We start from the raw sequence: 20487 nt of genomic DNA on the forward strand, positions 1-20487 counted from the left end.
ACTTGGGCTAGATGTGGAAACTTACACAGGCCCAAGAGGAGTGCCAGCCCTGAGCTCCTGACATGACCAACTCTACACAAGGGAGACCCATGCAACTAGCCCAAACAGCGTACCCGCCAATCACCATCAGTGAAAAGGAAAACACTGTACCCCCCCCCCAACTTTTGAGCACCAAGCCCACCTATCTTGTGAGGCAGAGCCAGGCCCAGGGGATTCACCACACTGGCTGAGTCCATGGATGATGTTGCCTAGAAAAACAGTAACATCAAGTGACCCCAACATGAGGTACCCAACTCACACAGAGGGAGGGCATTTCATTGCCCATCATTTCAGACAGGAATGCCCAGAGCATCCCATCTCTTGGTCAACTGCTCCAGGATAGATTAAAAGAGGAATGGGGTGCCTGGGTGGCTCAGTCGGTTAAGCATCTGCCTTCGGCTCAGGTCACAATCCCAGGGTCCTGGAATCCAGCCCTGCATTGGGCTCCCTGCTCAGCGGGGAGTCTGCTTCTTCCTCTCCCTCTGCCCTCCCCCACCCCGCTTGTGCTCTGTTTCTCTCTCTCTCAAATAAGTAAATAAAATCTTTTTTTTTTTTAAAGAATTTATTTATTTATTTGACACAGAGAGACAGCAAGAGAGGGAACACAAGCAGGGGAGAGTGGGAGAGGGAGAAGCAGGCTTCCCGCCGAGCAGGGAGCCCGATGCAGGGCTCAATCCCAGGACCCTGGGATCATGACCTGAGCCGAAGGCAGACGCTGAACGACTGAGCCACCCAGGTGCCCCAGTAAATAAAATCTTAAAAAAATAAAATAAAAATAAAAGTAAGAGGAGCAAAAATGATTGTCTGGGGTTCTCTGCCTAGGGCAAGGCAAGCAGGCAGTCAGTCTCCTTTGCAAACACGTGTGTCCCTGTGTGACCTGTGAATGTAAAACATGCAAAGAATCCTCCTGAGAGGGGTGCCTGGGTGGCTCAGTCGTTAAGCGTCTGCCTTCGGCTCGGGTTGTGATCCTAGGGTCCTGGGATCGAGCCCCATGTCAGGCTTCCTGCTTCGTGGGAAGCCTGCTTCTCCCTCTCCTGCTCCCCCTGCTTGTGTTCCCTCTCTCGCTGTGTCTCTCTGTCAAATAAATAAATAAAATCTTTAAAAAAAAAAAAAAAAAGAATCCTCCTGAGATGACTAAAGAGTAGTCTTGAGTCTCCAGGACCAGTCAAAACAGGAAAATTTGGGAGTGAGGATCACAAAAAGTCCCACTTGCAGAAGACATCGCCTCCATCTTTGAGGCAGCCAATAGAAAATCCAATGGCAGCCAGCCTTATTCCCAAGAACATATCATCCAGGCTGCCTCCATGTCTTACAGGATCTCAATCAGCTATATTAGCTTTATAGCTGGCTGCCAGGTTTATTTTCATGTCAAGAAATAAAACCTCCAGCCGTTCTACTCTTATGGCAAATTTTCTTGAGTTTACTTTTAAAAAAGCAACACCAGGGCGCCTGAGTGGCTCAATCGTTAAGTGCCTGCCTTCGGCTCAGGTCATGATCCCAGGGTCTTCGGATCAAGCCCCACATCTGGCTCCCTGCTCTGCGGGAAGCCTGCTTCTCCCTCTCCCACTCCCCCTGCTTGTGTTCCCTTTCTCGCTGTGTCTCTGTCAAATAAATTAAATAAAATATTTTATAAATAAAGAAATAAATAAGCAAGCAAGCAAGCAACACCTTACTTATCATAAAGGCAACCTCCTGGAAAGGTGAGAATTCTTCTTTCACCAGTGGACAGTTACCTTCCACTACCACCGAGGCATTGTGGGCCCTAGCCACAGGCACCATGTGCTCCCTCAACCAGGTCTGGGTGGCCTGGAGCCTGCATGCACCATGCAAGCAGGAGCAAAGCCACCAGCTGAGTACCTTCTCCAAGCTGTGAAGACAGCCCCTAAATCAGCAACACACTCACTCTCCTTTGGTGACAACACGGGCACCAACCCTGATCTGCATATTCATGAGCAGGGCAAAGACCAGTAAATTACACCAAGTCTCTGAGGAGCAGCATAAAGGCCATCCACTGAGCTTTCTTTCCCACAAGCCATCTTGCTGAGCTTTCTTTCCCACAAGCCATCTTCCAACAGGCGGTCGTGGAGAATAAGTAGCTACACTGGTACACCTGAAACTAATGTAACATTATGGTGTCAACTATACTCAAATTTAGAAAGGGAGGGGGAGCAGACAGACTGCCACAATATGGTAATCTTGAGCAAGTACTGCCCAAGTGTTTAAGAACCGTATCTTATTTTTCAGAGTATTTTTCTTTGGAAGGGAAAAGGGAAAGCTTTTGTTGTTATTCAAGAGCACCCAGAGGGAGCAGCATTCTAAAGAAGGCCCCAATAGTATACATACAAATGAAGACCTGGGCCTAGAAGAAAAGAACTTCACAGTCCTGAAATCCAAACAAAGTCTACCCACAGTAGTTCACATAACTTATCTCTGAAAGGTCCAAGACAAGACAGAAATATTTTGGTCAGTTAGCAGTTGGTGGGATGGGAGAAATCTCACCAAAGAAATATAAATGGGAGAGGACCTCCAGTTTTCACCTCTAAACCCCACCCCACCTCTTCTCTCTGTCTTCTCACTACCAAGGAAAGTACCCACTAGCCATCCTACTACAGCTGGATGGACCTGGAGCCTCAGGTGATCTCTGCCACCTTGATTCCCAAGAAGGGTACTATCTTCCAAGCTGGCAACGGGAGACCAAGAAGCAGTGACTCGGGTCTATTTAAGCTGGTAGTTTCCCCGAACACTAAAGGTTTGCCTAAATCCAAATCCAGTGGGGCTAGTAAGTACCCAGGCAGGCAGCAGGCGCCCCGATAAAATCTTTTAAAAAATAAAACTCTGAGGGGGACGCCTGGGTGGCTCAGTCGGTTAAGCGTCTGCCTTCGGCTCAAGTCATGATTCCAGGGTCCTGGGATTGAGTCCCACATCAGGCTCCTTGCTCAGCAGGGAGCCTGCTTCTCCCTCTCTCTCCCTCTGCTTGTGCTCTCTCTGTCAAATAAATAATCTTTAAAAAAAAAAAAAAAAAAACTCTGAGGTGTCACAAGATACAATGCAAATGTCACACGAACCTCTGCCTTAAAAGAAAGCATAAAGAAATCTGTAAGGGCCACACAGGCTTAGACTGTGCCCTCGATGGGACTTCATCTGTACCTGAGACTAACCCCAGAGTAAGCTGGAGGCCCCACAAAAGGCAGGACTCTGCCACACAAAGTCCATGTCCAACATGGACTGGAGTGTCTTTCTTCCATTTGTACAAGCCAGAGTAACTGCACATGTCAGGCTCCACTCCAGCAAGTAGCGCCGGCAGACACGTAAGCACATATAAGGCTACCCACCCCCACACGTACAAGCATGCATGCACATACGCATACACACACTCACAAATCTGCACATGTGCACACACAAGACCAATACATTCAGGCCACCACACAGGCACACACAAGGCCAACACACTTTGTCCTCCAGGCAAAGGCACAGTTCTAAACCATCAACTGTTGAAAACACAGACCACACATCCCAGAGAATCACTGTCCTACATGGGCCAGGTCCAAACTACCTCACTCTAGTGTCTCTGAAGCACAGTCTTGCCAAGACAATCCAACCCCAATCAAGACATCCAGTGGGAAGTTGCCCAGGGTCTCAGGCCATCAGCCCTCCTTGTAAGGGAGGCCAGCACAAGTGTAGAGGGGCAGGACCACGAGGGGGGTGGTGTTCACTCACCTAAATCTTTACTGAGCCAGCCTTACAGGAGACCCTCCTGCCTCCTCCAAGGCCCACCCCACTGCCCTGCTCTGCCTCCAGCTGCCTCACACAGACCCAGGTCCTACCTAACCATCCAGCATCAAGATCCAGCCTAAGACCCAGACCCAGCAGATCTGTCCCCAAGACCACAGTGACACTACTGCCAAGGAGGGGGCTCTGCTGTCCCCATGGTCCAAGCCTCCTCCTGAGTGCTCAAGCATCAGTGGGGGAAGAAGGTGAGGGCCTAACTCTTCACTGAGAAAGCGACCATTAGGCACACGGTTTCAAACTGCTACAGAAAAGCCCACTGACAACTTCTGGGTCACTGAAAGAATCATCTTTTACATGTTGACAAGAGATTTTGTTATAAAGGAGGAAAAGAAAAGCATAACAGTGGCTAACAATTATTGAATTCTTTATTTGATATCAGGCAGGGTGCCAGCACTTTACATGCCTGATTTCATTTAATCCTTATAACCACAAAACAAGGTACTGCCAATGCTACCCACTTCACACGGGATACTGCCAATGCTACACTTCACATGGGGGTATTTCCAGTGTTACCCACACTTCACACAGGGTATTGCCCTTATTACCCCTCCTTCACATGAGGTACTACCATTGATACCCACACTTCACACAGGGTACTGCCACTCATGCCCAAACTTGACAAGTGAGAAAACAGAGACTGACAAAAGTCAACGTGATCGGCCAGGGTCAGAGGGCTAAGAAGTCCTGGGATCCTCCTCCCAGGCCCAGGCTCAAATCTGAACCACTGTACCAGCAGGGACAGTCTGACTTTGAAACCATCCTGAGGCTGGATCCTTCCCAAAGTTCTGGGGAATTTTCCTAGAGCAAAGATCAGCACACCAGCAATTCCTCTTCTAAAAGCACACTAACTTAACCCTTTCCTGAATTGCTAGAAACCTCATGGAGGAATGAGCCTCAACTGTTGCAAGCTGTATCCTGTGGACCAAGTAGCAAATTCAATGACTCCCTTTCTTTAAAAGGCACCAAACCCCTCAGGTGTTGAAGCACTATTTCTGAGCCCTTACCTGCCAAGGTACAAGCCAAAAGGTTTAAGGGACCTGATCAACACTGCCAGCCTGGGTCACAAACCAGAACCAATTTTTTTTTTTTAATATTTTATTTATTTATTCATGAGAGACAGAGGGAGAGAGAGAGGGAGAGAGAGAGAGAGAGAAGCAGAGGGAGAAGCAGGCTCCCAAGGAGCAGGGAGCCTGATGCGGGACTCGACCCCAGGACCCTGGGATCATGACCTGAGCCGAAGGCAGACGCTTAACCATCTGAGCCACCCAGGTGCCCCAGAACCAATTTTCATCTTCATTCCTATTAAGATGTACACACATGCCAACCACACTCTAGCCCATCACAGGAGCAAACCAGGGTCCCCCAGCAAGGAGCATATATGCAGATTTCTCTCCTCCTTTGCATAAGAACAGCACAGGGCTCACAAGTGTGAGGCAGTAAACACAGGAGACACAAACTAGTAGGAAGAAGATCAGTCTCCAGGCCACTGACACAACAGAGAGGACAGCAGAGGACATAGGGCTCAGGACAGTCCAGGCCCTACAAGCTCTGTGTAAGGGGTACCAGGCTGCTGCCTTCACTTAACTCGCCTGATTACTTACTCCCATCCTCCCCCCAAAATCAGGACTCTTGACAGCGTATTGTTCATCACCAACCAGGTGCTACTCTGGAACCCAAGTCATTTCTTTCCAAGTGCCAAATCCCCAAGGCCCCTTTCCTTTCTGCAACAACATGCCCCCCCCCCCCCACTCAACACTAGTGTTGTCACTCTGTGGGATGCCCACCTGTCTTCTCCCCTGGACACTGCCAAAAGAGCCATGATTTGAAAACATTTCAGCAATGCATGAAACAAGGAACCTTTCTCAAACCAGGAAGGAGCAGCTGTTGGAATAATTCATCTGAATGTTTCAGAGGAGTCTTAAACGCTCTGGGTCTCTCTGGAAAAGTGTCCACAACCTCAAGTTGGAAAATCCTCAGAATCTAGAAAATGCAGGTTACCAACCAGCTCCTGGGGCAGTGGAATAATATCAAGCCTCTTCCTGGTCTCTCTAATTGCTACAATTCTTCACGTTACGGGCTGTGTCCATCTAGGTTCCATTTGTCATTACTTCACTCTTGGGAACAGAGCAGAACTTTTCCTACATATACGAGTACGAGATAGTCCCTTTTATTCTTTCACCTATTTTTTATGCTTTCTTCGAACACAAAGCACAATTAGTTTGGGAGGAGGAGACATAAGAACAGATTAAGTTCTGCACCTTCCCCCACAACGGAGGTAGCCACAATCTGGCAGATTCACAGACATACCCCTTGCATTCAAGAGGGTTCTAGAGGTCACAGAGGGCTTTCATGCCTCAGCCCACTGTATCCTCCCTCCTAGTCACGTAAAACAAAGAGAAGGCATCCAGCACCAAAGGCCAGACTGTCTCACCAACATCCACTTTTTCCCCAGGCAGTAGATGCTACCTTGGACCACCTTCTCCAGGACCCAGTTCACTTCACCTTTGCTCAAATTCAGCACCCCTGAAAGCAAAGACCCACAATCTTAGAGCCTATGTCACCTTCCAGTCCTCATCCTGCAGCTACCTCTTAGACATGCTCATACCCACTCTTCCCTCTCTCTCAGGGCACCCTATCCTCCCTTATGTGGCTGTTAAGACCCTTGAGGGCAAGAAAAGGCCATCACTGGACTCCAGGGGTACAGCACAGGCTGAGCAGGGAAGGGACCCCATTTTTTTTTTTTTTTTTTTTTTAGATTTTATGTATTTGTGTGTGTATGTGAGAGAGGGAGAGAGAACAAGTGGTGGGTGAGGAGGGAGGGGCAGAGGGAGAAGCAAACTCCCCACCAAGCAGGGAGCCTGACGTGACACTCAATCCCAGGACCCTGGAACCATGACCTGAGCTGAAGGCAGATGCCTAACCAACTGAGCCACCCAGGCGCCCCAGGACCCCAGTTTTTGAAGGACAGATGACTTGTTCTCAACCCCTGGTATCCAGCTAATCCCCACCCAATCTCCTTGCACAGTGTCTCTGGCACCTGTCCCTGCTTTTTATTCCCCACCAGGCAAATTCAAGGCCATATTAGCTCATGCCTGCCTTTTATCAATGTCCCTTTTTCCTGACTGGCTTCCCTGCTCAGATCAAGTGAATACTCTCCTCACAAACTTCTGAGGGCTCTCCATGTTTTTCAGATGAAGTATAAACAGTCTTCCATTTTAAGTCATCAACAATAACTGGAACAACCTGCATTTTTTTTTAACCTTATTTCCCACTATGACTTTCCATAAACCCTGAGGTCTGGGAGGGTTATCTGCCAACTCCATCCATCCTTGATGTTCCAGTGCAAGGAAACACTCCTTGTAAATGGTCTAGTCCAACATCACCAACCTTTTCCACAAGAGCTGTAGACCTCCAGGGACCAAGAAAACAGTCCCTTCTCAGAAGAGTGTGCTGGAGAGTAGAGGGAGATAGATCAGAAGCCCCATCTTGTTCATATCATGGCATATAACAAAAATTACATTTGCACAGCACACTGGAGTATACTTAGGGTTACTCACAACCTGGGGCTAGGACCACCTGGCTGCAAAGACATCTCTGCAACACTGTCACCCATCCCAGCCAGCCTGCTAAGAAGCTCTAGAGAATCCCACAGCCAGCAACAATCTCCTGATCTGTTCATTCCACCATGTGGTGGTGAGAAGCCTACACTGCATTTCACTTGATGGGGCACCTTCCAGAGCAGCTTAAGCGCTTAAATGTCAATAGTTAACTTAAAAAAAAAAAAAAAAAAAAAAAGGCCAACAGTGGTTCACAGACTCAGAAGGATGGTTGAACAGATGAAAGTTACCTTAATTTTTCTAAGCAATTTAAGTTTCCTTTTTCCCTTAAGCCATAAACCAAGGAAACAGAGTGGACAAGCTCTCCCACCATCTTAACCTTCACAAAAGATGGGTGCACATCTGAAATGCTCACTCGATGCCAAGCCCCTTCCCCAGGGGATGACCTGTCCACTTTCAATGCCTTTTGTGGCCAGGTCACCTGATCTTCTCTCTGAAAAGAAGGACCCCATCCATACTCCCAGAGGGGGTGAGTGGGTGCCTACTGGCACTAGCAGTAGAAAAGGCCTCTGTCAGACTGTGACTCACCAATGGGTGTCCCTGGAATCCCTCATGGCCCCCACCCCCAATCTTTTCTCTTCCAAACAAAACATGTTCAATCCCTCTAACCGGTTCTGTGATACAGTTTAAAGACCACTCCAGCATCAGATTGTGCTATTCTAGAATCATCTAGCACCCTCCACTGGGTGTTAAGGACCCCCCACCCCCACCCCCGGACTAGCACAGCCAATCACTGAAGCCTAATTCAGCATCTGACATTTAGCCCATTCCACCTTATTTCCATGGTTGCTTGTCTGGATCTTGAAATGGTCACCCACATATCACCTGAAGGATTTCTGCAAGTTAAGTGCCATTACTCTTTTTTTAATAGGGAAAAGGAGTTTTATGCTCTTAAAATTGAAAGCCATCACCCACTCAATTCCAAAACAGGAAACACTGCTAGTTTTGTTTCTGTTTTTGTTTTTTTAAAGGCAGCCCTGTGTTCTTCCTCCCTATGTCCTGTCCCATCCTTATACTACAGACACCCTGACCACCTCAGGGCTCAAAAAAAGATGAGGCTCCTTCACTTGTCCTGATGGCACCATGTGATGTACAGAATTGTTGAATTACTATATCATACACCTCAAATTAATATGACACCGTACTGTTAACTGAATTAAAATAAAAACTTAAAAAAAAAAGATAAGGCCATGAGGAAGGAAACCTGCCATTAGACCTCCTAATTAGGGAGGAGGAACCTAGGACAAAACAGAACTGACCAAACCAGTAGATGGAATTAGAGGGTATTATGCTAAGTGAAATAAGTCACTCAGAGAAAGACAAATATCATATGATTTCACTGATCTGTGGAATTTAAGAAACAAAACTGATGAACATAAGTGAAGGGAAGGAAAGATAAAATAAGACAGAAACAGAGAGACAAACCATAAAACTCTTTTAACTATAGGAAACAAACTGAAAGTTGCTGGAGAGGAGGTGGGTGGGAGGATGAGGTAACTGGGTGATGGGCATTAAGGAGGGAACTTGACGGAATGAACACTGTGTGTTATATGTAACTGATGAATCTCTAAGTTCTACCTCCGAAACTAATAATATACTATATATTAATTAAATTGAATTTAAATAAAAAATTTAAAAATTAGATAAATAAGTACCTGACCAAACCACAGAGAAGTAAGGACATGGGGTGCCTAGCTGGCTCGGTTGGTAGAGCATGCAACTCTTGATCTCAGGGTTTTATGTTCAAGCCCCACACTGGGTATAGAGATTACTTAAAAGTAAAATCTTTACAAGAAAAAAAGAAATAAGGATGACAGCGATCAGACCAAGGAGGCTCCAGAAGAGAACAGAGAGCTACGTTCTCCTTCCTTCTGCAAATTAAACCAGGGGTACGCCACTCCTCTCAGGCCTCAGTTTCCAGTTTGTAACATCAAGAGCAGCCCCACTCATCTTGAAGTCTGTGCTATGTTCAGTAAAACAGCACATGGAAGCAAGCTAGTCCCAGGTGAATCCTAAACTTGTCTGGGGCCCAAGGATCAAACATAGTTACATTTTTAAAGCTCTGCCTGACAAACATAAACTGACTACAAGGCTGCAATTTCATTTCCATCCAGACTTGGTACGTTAATATCTCTGCCCAAGAAAACTTCAAAAGCAGAACAGGCAACTCCTACTACTGACACTGGAGGTTCCTCCTTCTCCCCAGACTTTACCAGAGACAAAAGCCTCAAAAAGAGAAATTTCAAAGTTTGGGAAGGGAAAGCAAGAGACAGATGACCCACATACACACTGCTAAGACAGTTAATCAAACAAAAGTGTTAAGGAAAACACTAATCAAACCTGGAAATCTCCCAGGGTTCCAGTGCGTATAAGAGAGAGAATCCCAGGGAAGGTGTGGATTCAGAATCCTCTGAAAAAACCACTGCCATTGAAGGGGCAGGTGCGAACCCTTTACATGCACAGGAGTAACACATGAGACAACAAAAAATGAAGTTCAGGGGCACCTGGGTGGCTCAGCAGGTTAAGCGTCTGCCTTCTGCTCAGGTCATGATCCCAGGGTCCTGGGATGGAGCCCTGGAGCCCACATCACACTGGGCTCTCTGCTCAGCAGGGAGCCTGCTTCTCCCTCTCCATCTACTGCTCTGCCTACTTGTGTGCTCTGTCAAATAAATTAAAAAAAAAGTTTTATAAAAAAAGAAAAATGAAGTCCAATCATTTGAACTGGCAACGTTCTGTCAATGATACACAAGTCCTGAGAATATCATAGGTCTGGAGTGACTTGACCAATTCAACCAATGCCTTCAAACCAAGAATTCAGTTTGCTACACTCCTACTTTCCCCAAACCATTGAGCAATTGGGAAAAAAATGTGTTTCCTCTGCAGATGTGAATAAGGTTGTAGTGGCAAAGTTTTCAGAACTTGCTGAGTAAACCTGGCCAAACCAACAAGAAAACTAAAACTCTCTTACCACCACAAAAATCCACCAAGTGAAGAGAATACAGGCCTGAAACCTGCTCACCTCCAAGGTCATGTTGAGCAGCTGCCTCTAAGGTAAGAATATGTGGAGTACAGTTTAACAGCCACTGACTCAAAGGCTAATTGCACAGAACAATTGGGATTAGAGGAAATGTTATGCTGGGATTATATGCAGGTTTAAAGCCACAGGGTTTCTTTTTTTTCACCTCCCTTCCAAATAATTTGATGACCTTTTTAGGTGAGATCTCCTTACAATAAACTCTAAAGACCTCCAAATTATGCGGCTGTGGTGGAATTTTGTTATAAAGAAAATCCAAAGCCTCAATCTGAGTGTTTCATTGTATGTGATAATAGAGATGTGCGACCTTCTGGGAATCATTATGTAGTTGTCATCTAGGGGCAGAATTTTGTCTTAGAGGTGAATGGAGGAGTCAGGAGCTGGGATACCTCTTTTGAACATTTCCATTTGTCCTCACAGCCATCCTAGGACATCAAAGATATATTCCCCATCTACAGATAGGAAAGCTGAGACCAGGTAGGCAGGCAACCCACCCAAAGCTGAAAAGCACTAAATTACTCAGTGGCGAAACCCAATCTGTCCAATTCCCAAGCCAGCTTGAGAGCAGTAAATCTGGAAGGAGACTAGGATTCAGTCCCAGGCTTTCCCATTTGCCACTGCATGCACCATCAGGAGGCAACCCACTTCCCATCGCTGGCCAGAGACCACTTAGGGATAAAGCCAAAAGTGCTAGGGGTCCCTCCTGGTTCTTAAAGGCAAGATCCCCTGGCAAATATCTTCCCATCTCACACATGGAGGCACTGTTCCTAAAAGTCAGAACATGAGATTCAGCAAAGCCAGGAAAGGGGCTATCTCCTTTCCCCTGGTGGGGCCCCACCACCCAACTATCTTGTATCACTAGGGAGGCGCCCAGGCTAGTGGAAAAAACATACAAAATCTGAACTCATACAGGCTGGAGCCCACTCCCAGTTGTAGAATATTCAGCAAGGTGGCCCTAGAAAGTGTCACCCTCTGTAGGGGACTTTGGCTTCTTCCATCTGGAACATGGGGACAGGCTATGGCTCCAAGGGGCACACAGCAGTGACAGTTTGTCCTGAAAACGTGGAGGTGCTCCACACCCAAAGCAAAGCAGTATCTTTGTGCTCTGCCTCATCCATTCTAATCATAACAGCATTCACTGAACTATATACACACTAGGCCCTGTGCTAAGCCACTTGAATTTATTATCACATTCCAACTCAGTTGTTCAAGGTAGACATTACCTCCTTTTTAGAAACTGGAAACAGAGGGTAAGGTTCAGTCAGCAAGGTCACTTCACTAGAAAGTGGCAAGTGGAACTTACACCCAACCTAAGGCAAAGCCAGGGCTGGTCTATGACACCACTGCAGGGACCTGCTGCCTGGAAATAGGGCACAGGGGCTCACTTCTCACTCAGCAAATAGCAGGTAGCCCTGGATGAGGAACTGGTTGGCCACTACAGTACAGCAGTATTTTTTTAAAGTGTGCCCAAAGGCATCACCTCATTTAGGCTGAATTAAGTTTGAAGATTCAAATCAAAAGATCTGATCAGCATGGCAGGTCAGGTGGTGCCATGTCTGGAGACAAAGCTGCAGGAGGAGGAAAGGCTCAAAGATTCTTCAACCTTCAACAAGTGGAGATTTTCTCATCAACCCCACACTGCCTCTACTCTCTCCTCAACCCACCCCACATCCCCAGCTGCAGCTAGCTATCTTTGAGGCCAAGCAACCTCAAAGTACTAGTCTCAAACCTTCCCCAAAACTCCTACCTCAATTTGCTGAGAGCCCACTTGCAGGTATTGTCCATATGCTGCCAGCACGCTCTATCTCAGATGCTGGTCTCTCTCATTCTCAGACAGATATCAAGCCTTCAGTCCTTTCATATAAGGAGCCAGGAAACAAGAAGGCAAGGCCCCTGACAAACTTGCCCAAGAAACAGGGTTACCTTTCTGAGGATCCTGAGAAAGTGGGTGCAGTGCACTGAGAAGCTGCAAGGGCCCTTTCCCCCCCCCCCCAGAGGGTTCCGGAGGATTCCCAGTCACTTCCTAAGGCTACCTGCAGGTATTCAATTAGAGTAAGTTCCTTTGTCTTCTAAAAGACTAACCTACATTTTCATCAGACAAAAAGAGGTCACAAATACAGCCTAGAAAACAAGGGGAGAGGCAATAAGCCCATGGTCTGACATTCCTCTTGACTAAAAAGTCCTGGATCATGTTTGCCAGCATCTACAAGTATGCAGGATCTGTCCCCAGCTGTTACTTTTGCTTCTAAGAACACCAACCAACCTCACTACTTCCACTTCCCTGCCATCACTTCAGGTCCCATCTTTTATCTTAACCTTAACCGGTGGCCTTCTAATTCAGTGCAAGATGTAGCTTTGCACAGTTAGAACATCATTACTCAAAAGAATAGCAACCTGAAGCCAGACTGTCTACCTAACCTTCTAAAACAATTCAGATAACTCAAGAGCATCCATTCTAACAGTCGACCCCACTTAGCAGGCAACGAACACAGTCCTGTGAGCCTCAAATTATGACACTGCCAACTTGTTCTTCCGGTTTTGCCACACTTCCCAACCCAACAACTGTTACAAGGAAATCCCAGAGATGCTCTATTACCCCAGGACGACTGCTCATAAAGACCTCACCTAATCACCTGTTTCATCATCTTTCCAGTTTTCTACAATGAGCATAAATTAACTCAATTATCAGGGAGAGAAAAAGGTCTAGGGAAAATAGCCTTGCTCATTCCATCTAATGACCCAGAAACATCACAAGTCCAAGCAGGTAGTTCTCCAGACAAGTATCTGAGTTGCCCAAACTTTTGGAGGTTAGCACACTGACATTCCTTAACTGAACTCATTGGTAAGGCCGTTACATTTTGGTCTCTGTTAGGAATTGACAATATCCAAGACTCTGAGAGTCATTCTTAATTTTCCCCCAGGAGAACAAATATCAGAAAATGCCAACATTTGGGGCACCTGGCTGGCTCACTTGGTAGAACATGTGACCCTTGGTCTCAGAGTCGTGAGTTCAAACCCCATGTTGGAGGGTAGAAATTACTTAAAAAAATACAGGGCGCCTGGGTGGCTCAGTTGGTTAAATGACTGCCTTCAGCTCAGGTCAAGATCCTGGAGTCCCAGGATCGAGTCCACTCCCTACTCAGCAGGAAGTCTGCTTCTCCCTCTGACCCTCCTCTCATGTGCGTTCTCTCTCTCAAATAAATAAAAAATCTTGAAAGAAAGAAAGAAAGAAAATAGGGGCACCGGGTGGCTCAGTCAGCTAAGCGTCTGCCTTCAGCTCCAGTCATGACCCCATGACTGGGGTCCTGGGATTGCGCCCCATGTCGGGCTCCCTGCTTGGTGGGGGCTCTGCTTCCCCCTCTCCCTCTGCTTCTCCTCAACTCATGCTCTCTCTCATGCGTGTGCTCTCTGAAATCAAATCTTTAAAATAATAATAAAGAAAAAAAATAAATGTAGGATCGCTTTAAAAAAAAAGAAAAAAAAAATGGCAACATTTCAGAATGGCTTCACTACTCTCCCACCCACACCCTTCAGAAGCATCCTTCAGTGATCTGCTACCTAAGGCTCAAGATGGTCCTGGCTGTGAACCCCATCACTGCCTTGTCCTCTTCGACAGGGATCCCACTGTTGTCAAGGTAAATCCCAGACCCTCTTGGGGTGTGTGTGTGTGTGTGTGTGTGTGTGTGTGTGTGTGTGTGTCTCTCTCTCTCTCTCTCTCTCTGCTCCAACACACCCTAATCTTCCTTCGGTCCTAGACACTCTTATCAGAAATGTTCTTCCCTTTTCTCTTTACCTACTTAGCTCCTACACATCCTCCAATCCCAGTTGGAGAAATACCCCCTTGAGTCTTGCTCACCAGGTCACAGCGTCCTTTTCTCCTTGACCCTTTTAAGTTTCCCCATGTTTATGAGATTAATTACGATTTCTCTCCCACTAATCTCATGGTAAACTCCACTGAGCAGGGATTCCTAGCACGGTGCCGGAGGCACAGTATACACTCCGATATTTATTGAATAAGTCTACCCAGAAATCACGCCTTGCAATGCCAGAAATTCACAAAATAAATGATGCAAAGCAAGTGAGAGCTACTGAAGAATTAAGAACTGGAGTCTTTAAACTGTGTTTTATTACTCAAAAATGTTTCTTGGGGCACCTGGCTGGCTCAGTTGGAAGAGAGTATGCAACTCTTGATCTCAGGGTTGTGAGTTCGAGCCCCACATTAGGTGTAGAAATTACTTAAAAATAATGATAATAAAAAAATAAAAATATCTTTTTGAAATCATTTCTTGTTTTTTAAATAATCACAAAACACAGAGATATCAGAAAGTTTAAGGGAAAAAAAAAAACCCCACTCCTCACCCTAACCCAGAAATTTTGTTGACATTCTGGTACAAATCCTTCCAGGATTTTATTTACACTCCAAGAGTAGCATTATTTCTTTCTTCACTATCAAAATATACGATTGTAGGATTTGCCAAATGATACTGCATTAACAGAGATGACTTGACACTAAAAAAAAAAATGATGTCATCTGAGTGGAAAAAACAATGCATCCAAATCGGTAATACAGGACCCATCCCAATTTCTATATCACATCCAAGATGAGAGGTAATCCTCTGTAAAAATCAGCTTCAGAATTTTAGGGGAGGAATATGTGATGAAAGACAAAAAATGGGGGACTACACGAGGAAAGGACCTATTGCAAATTGCTCTCAAAATCTCCATCCTAAACTACTTGCTCTAGAAAAAGGCCAACTTTTCTGAGTTGGAAGGTGAGGAAGCAAATGCAAAGTGGCAAGTCTGTGGCTTGACTCCTTCAAGGCCAACTCTGCTCTCTGAGGATAACACAGGGCTACAATGGTGTCCCTAAGTTATCAGGTCATCCCCCGAACTCCCAGCAGAAGTTGACTGGGGCCTGGACAAGTAAACGGCCTCTTGTTTTAGGAACGACCTGGAAATGCTCACACAGTGGGTTGCAAACAGGAACATTCCTGGGCTCTGATGCCCCAAAAATCAGGCTCAAGCCAAGCTCTGCCCCTCTACCACTCAGTAGCCTTGAACAAGCAGCCTGGCATCCAGGAGCCTTAGTTTCCTCACCTGTAATGTGGGGATTATATCCTCCACCACTCTGGAGTGTTATGGGCAAGGAAGATATCTGTGTACAAAAGGCATTCATGTCTGGGGACTGGTGTCTATCCTGCCCTCCTCCACAGCTTGCTGTCAGGTGTAACATGCTACTAATCTTAGCATCCTGAGCTGGTGCCAGTAAACATTATTTAACCTAATCTGACTTAGAAAAAAACTTGTAACCACTACCAGAAAAAAAAAAAAAAAGAACATCAAAGGATAGTACAAGTCTGAAGCAACTACACAGAAGGCTCTGTCCCTCAGTTTATCTGTGCTGCCACAGCCAGAAGGTGTCACTGTGCGAAATGGACACACAGAACCAGACACTTAACAAGCACTGTGTACTCAAGAAAACTGAAAGAAGTAAAAGGGTAAGGAAGAGAAAAAAATTAAAGGCTCAAGTGACTCACCCGGACTTTGATCTAAAAGAATCCAAAGCTCTCAAGATAAGGATGAGCTACACAGCTAAAGACGCTGGGTCAAATACAGAAAATTAAATAGCCCCCGCAAAGTTCCCAGGGCAGGGCTGAAACGCGCACCCAAGGGTTGACATTCAGTTCCTAAGAGAGGGATCCCCATTCATTTCTGGGTCCCAGTGTGTGCACACACACTAAGTGTCAATCACGCTCTAGGCTGGGGCCCTGCCCACAAGCCTTTCCTTGTTGAAGTGATCAATTCCGATTCTTGGCAATAATCCCTTTAAAAGGCCAGCTGCCGCTGTCTAGTCACCGATGCCGACCCATTCCAGGTGGGGGGGGGAATCAATACAGCCACCGCCTAAACGGGGAGGCAAATTTAAAGTGTACGTCCCTAAGAACGGCTCGAGCCCGAAGAGGGGGGAAGGATCCTGCGGCTCCCGGGGGTCAGGCAGTAAGGGCGCGAGGAGGGAGAGTGCCGGCCCTGCAGGCGTGGGCGCGCGGGGACTCTTATTCTGACACGGGATCCTCCGCCGCCGCCGTCGCCGCCGCCGCCGCGGGGTTCAGCGCAGCGGCCAGGCCCGCCCGGGACCCCCGCCCCCCCTGCCTGGGACCCCCCGCCCAGCGCGCCCACGTGCCGCCCGCCCGCCGCCCCCGCCCGTCCTGGCCGCTCGGAAACGACCACTGGAGGCCCAGCCCCTCCCCCGACCGCGAAGGAAGCGCAGAAGGAAGGGGGGCGACGCCGAGACTTTCCGGGACCCCCGCCCGGCCCGGCCCCCACGTGCCTAGGAGGCGTCGGAGCGCGGAACTTTCTAGGGTAGTGCTAGCGAGACGCTCCCAGAATACAAGTAGATAGAACTCACTCACTCGCTCGCACTTTTCCATGCTCACGCGGGGGTCCCTCTGAGCCCACTGACCCCCGACCCTGTCCGACCCTCGCCACCCCCGCCGCTCCAGGCTCCACCTCACGATCCCAGCCCCGACCCCACCCCTCCGGCCCCTGCTCCCCGCCAAGTTTGGTCCAGAACTTACCGGGCCGCGGGCCGGCCGGGCCCTAGGGAAGCGCGCGGGTTCGTGGGGCCGTGGGGCCGGGGTCGCCTGCGGGGCCGGGCGGCGGAGGGGCCGGGGGCGCCGGGCCGCGCGTGCTCGCTCCGCCTGTGGGGCCGCCCGGGCCCGCGGCGCTCGCTCCGCCGGTCCGCCCGCCCGCCCGCGCCGCCGGCCAGATAATGCGCCCCTCGGCCGCACACATGGAGCCCGGCGCCGGCGTCACCGCCCGGGACATGCGCACCAGGTCAGCGCGCCCGGCCCGCGGCCCCCAAAACACCGGGGAGCTCTTAAAGGCGACGCCGCCCGCCCGCGCCCGGCTGGGCGGGGACAGAAGGCTGAGGGGCGGGGCCTTACTGTGGGGGCGGGGCAAGGCTGCGGGGAGGGCGGGGCAAGGGAGGCCGGCACCGCCCCGGAAACACCGCCTCTCCCAACTACGCTCCACGGGCCGCCCTGCTCCGCCGGTTGGTTTCCCACGCGGGTGCGGGCGGGCTCCCTCCCCGCAGAGTCCCAGTGCCTTCCGCAGGGCCGAGGGGTCGTCGCCAGCTCACCGGCGGCAGAGCCTGGCGGACCGCGCCCAGGGCTGACTCACGACGCTCTCACTACTGACCTCGCTCCAGCTGAGCTACTTGACCTGGAGCAACTCAGCTGCTTCTGAAAACGGAGGTTAGAATGCCACCCCCACGGGGGTCGTCACACAGAAGCTGCGCTCCCGGGTATCGGCTAAACCATCACTTCTGTGCAATGAAGAGAGTTCTACTGAGTAAGCTCCAGACCCACCCACTTCTAGACACTTGAGGATGACTGCTCTCCCTCTCCAGTTACCTCCCAATCTGCAACCCCCCACCCCGTGTTCTGGGAGGTGAATGCCCCCCCCAAGACGGCAAATCTGCACCCTTCCCTCTCCAGTGACCAGAAGGAAACACGGGAAGAAGTCTAACCTGAGAAAGGATGGGCTTTTGGATATGTTAAAAACTATATAAAGGGAAACACAATTTCTTTTCTTTAAATTTTTTTTTAAAGATTTTTTATTTATTTGACAGAGAGAGAGACAGCCAGAGAAGGAACACAAGCAGGGGGAGCGGGAGAGGAAGCAGCAGGTTTCCCGCAGAGCAGGGAGTCCGATGCGGGACTCGATCCGAAGACCCTGGGATCATGACCTGAGCCGAAGGCAGACGCTTAACGACTGAGCCACCCAGGCGCCCCGGGAAACACAATTTCAATAGAAAAAATATCTAATATCACAAGAAAGCTCTCAATATCAAGATTATGTTTTGAAGAGTCACCAAAAAAAGCCCTTTTCATGTTCTTTTACCGGAGTTAAAACAATTCATAAGACTCCTAGACTCCTGATTAGTGGTTTTTAATTTGTTTTATAACACATCTTAATACAACTGAAGCAAAAGTTTCACCAAACATACTTTAACCACTTGCAATGAACTCTGATATTAACTATTCTATTTCATTTTTTAAAAGAGATTCAATGTAATTTCAACCCACCATTGGTCTTGACTCCAAACCTGAAAAACAATGTAGAACAACTTTTACGTATAAAATTGTATTCCTGCCATGTGCCCCCCCACAATAAGAGGTTCAAAAAGGCCCATTTTAATTGTGTTGAGTTACACACATAATTAGCAATTTTTTGTCCTTGATTCCGCCCCCCACCGCACTCTCCAAATCTTCCAACTGCTTAATGCAACATCTGGCACAACTCCCCTGGGCCAAAAGCTAAGCATTCCTCAAAAAATGATACAAAATGCAAACTGTTGACCCCCAAATGCCTTCCCTGACCCAGTTTTGTCAGCAATTTGCTTTGCTACAAAGAATTTCAAATGTTCAAATTCAAAAACCAAACAAAAACAGTCTTCTCAAACAGGTGACTTGGTATAGGAATGCGGGAGGCTCCCTGATCCCACGCGCAAGAACAGGTTAAAAGCAAATATCCAAAATTTTCACTGTAATTTGGCAGCTTTATATTTTGAGAACTGCTTTACTCTAGGACTATTAATCAGATGATGTATATTAAAGCAATACAAGCAAAATATTACCTCACTGCTCCTCACCTGGGTCTTGATTAACGCCAACTTAATTAACTACAAACAGCAATGTGTGGTCAAGTGGGAGACCCAAGACTTGAGACAGACATAGAGATTCCAGAGTCTGAACTGGCGAGCCCTGTGTGAGTCACCAAGGTGACAACCACCCTGTTTTAAAGAGAGAGGCATCAGCTGCAACATATTAATGGCACACCCCTGTGGACTGAGGTGTGTACTGGTGACAGGTGGGCTGCTCCAGAGGGCAGTGCCAACATCTCCAGCTGGGAAAGCAGGGGTGGGGGTAGGATGAAGTAGTTACAGGGTTTATTTTTGTGATAGGGCCAGGTGTGTAGATGGAAAAAGTGACAGTAAATCCAGACCTATTTGGGGTCCCCAGAGCTCAGGCAGGCAAATGCTAAGGCTGCTCAGACTAAAAACCTTACTACCTCAGGGTCTAGTACTGGACTAAACAGCAAATAGTTCAGCAGGCTGATTACGAAATATGATGCAATCACCTTTAGATTCCATTCTAAAGCTAAAGAAACTAAAAGACAAATAAGGCTAGTACCATGTTTTTGTTGAAGTTTTCCCTCTGCCCTAAAAACAAGGCAGTCAATTAATACTTACAGATACCAGTTAATATAATACTTTGAAAACACTTCTGTTATTTAGTTAAGCAAAATTTCCTTCCAAATTCACTTTAAACTTAATATCCTTCAAAGATCAGATCCTTGCTAATAACAGCCAGGCCTCCTTCCACCCTAACCACTGCAAAAATATTCTAATTATCTTTCTAACGTACTGTTAGATAAACTTCTAAATGCCATCTGAGCCTGTTCCTGCACAACAGAGGGACTAAAGAAAAGAAATTTGGGCCGAATTCCGTATGTTCATGGCCTCTTTTATAGCAGAAAATTGGCCAAAGGCTCCATAGTAGCATGAAACTGAAAAGGAGTAGCATCACCTACTGAATGTTTAGGGTACTGTACTTTTTTGTTTTTAATCAGGAGATTTCTTTAAAGTTTCTGGTGGACAAGATTCAAGATGTCTTATGTGATAAACACTGATGGACAAGAACTGTCTAAGAGACCACTCATCCCAAGGGTTTTGCAAGCTGAGGAGCCTGCAGGCACCATCTCCAGAAGTTCACAGGCTGGTGGCACAGAAAGGCAGAATGATTTCAATGCAGAAAATGCATTCATAGGAAAGAGAGGAATCACAGAGGAAGGGGCTGCTCCTCTGCCTGGGGAGGAGTCTGGGAAATCTTTGTGGATGTGACATTTGAGCCAGTTCTTAACAGATGAATATCCCAGGCATCCAGAACAGCAGAGGCAAAGGCCAGAGCTGACCACACCTGGAGTGTGGGGCTCTGGGGGCAGAAA

At 47.6% G+C, this 20487-nt stretch overlaps 1 protein-coding gene across 6 annotated transcripts in view; it reads right to left on the minus strand.

Moving 5' to 3' along the window:
* Positions 1-20487, minus strand: part of GATAD2A (GATA zinc finger domain containing 2A) — a 102585-nt gene that overhangs the window by 71460 nt on the left and 10638 nt on the right. Inside the window, exon 1 of one of the 6 annotated variants that reach the window (XM_028126845.2) lies at positions 17055-17148. The exons of 2 other annotated variants lie outside the window; for them this stretch is intronic. The gene's annotated coding sequence lies outside the window, so the exon portion shown is untranslated. Of the gene's footprint in view, positions 1-6259; positions 6308-17054; positions 17149-20487 lie in introns of those variants that run through there. 3 more of the 6 variants (XM_088028856.1, XM_028126846.2, XM_088028858.1) reach the window with 3 other exon arrangements.

The sequence above is a fragment of the Eumetopias jubatus genome, unplaced genomic scaffold (genome assembly GCF_037043125.1).
Source record: "Eumetopias jubatus isolate StellerSeaLion01/CBP00866 unplaced genomic scaffold, mEumJub1_p1.0 scaffold_1, whole genome shotgun sequence".
NCBI classification, from domain to species: domain Eukaryota; kingdom Metazoa; phylum Chordata; class Mammalia; order Carnivora; family Otariidae; genus Eumetopias; species Eumetopias jubatus.